Here is an 858-nt window from a genome sequence, read left to right on the forward strand (position 1 = left end):
CACGCGATCGGGCCGAGCCCAGCTCGCTTCAATCAAGCTAATGTTCCAATAATTTGGATCCAGCAAACCTGGCTCGGCCAAATGAATGAATGAACGGCCTCGCCTGCCTCGCTGTATTATAGAATACTCTCGTATAACGCGTACCCTGACCGATATATCTAATTGTCCAAGAGTATTGTAACACTTTTCACCATGTACATATGTAGGCGATCCGGTGCATGGTTGGACGAGAGATTGCATTTTGTTCGGCGATCGATATTACGTAAGGGAATTACAAACAATCCCACTTCCTACTGTTTCTATTTCATCTTACGCGGCTACGAGTATCCTTTCCTTTCATTCAGCAGAAACAATGCCTCTAAGAACACTCATTCAACGCTACTCTCATTATTTACGATTGAAGAACCACATTAATGATACTTTGCATTTAACAGAGTTTCTACAAAACACATACAGCTCTACGACGAATTAAAATTAATATATACGTTCACTTTTTCTTTGTTTTCTAGGATCGTGAAATTAAACTGACCAAGCGATGACTCGAAGTAAATAAGGACTTTACTCAACAGACAAGTATCCATGTTGAAACGAAGATCCCTACTTTCTCTTATATACACCACTCGTTATCAGTTATCAAAATTATGCGTGTACAATAACGAAATTCATATATTTGTGAGTACAATTGTTTCATTCGCTAAATATCGCAAGAGGTTAAATACACGTGCACTCTACGTTTACTCTATGTTTGCATCTTTAAATTTCCGCAGTTACAGAATTACGATATTCGACGAACGTCAATCACAGAGTCGATCTTTTTTTACAATCAGTTTAACGTGATTCTCACCGTGTTGATCATCT

The sequence above is a fragment of the Frieseomelitta varia genome, unplaced genomic scaffold, assembly GCF_011392965.1.
Source record: "Frieseomelitta varia isolate USP_RPSP 00005682 unplaced genomic scaffold, Fvar_1.2 scaffold_281, whole genome shotgun sequence".
Classification (NCBI taxonomy): domain Eukaryota; kingdom Metazoa; phylum Arthropoda; class Insecta; order Hymenoptera; family Apidae; genus Frieseomelitta; species Frieseomelitta varia.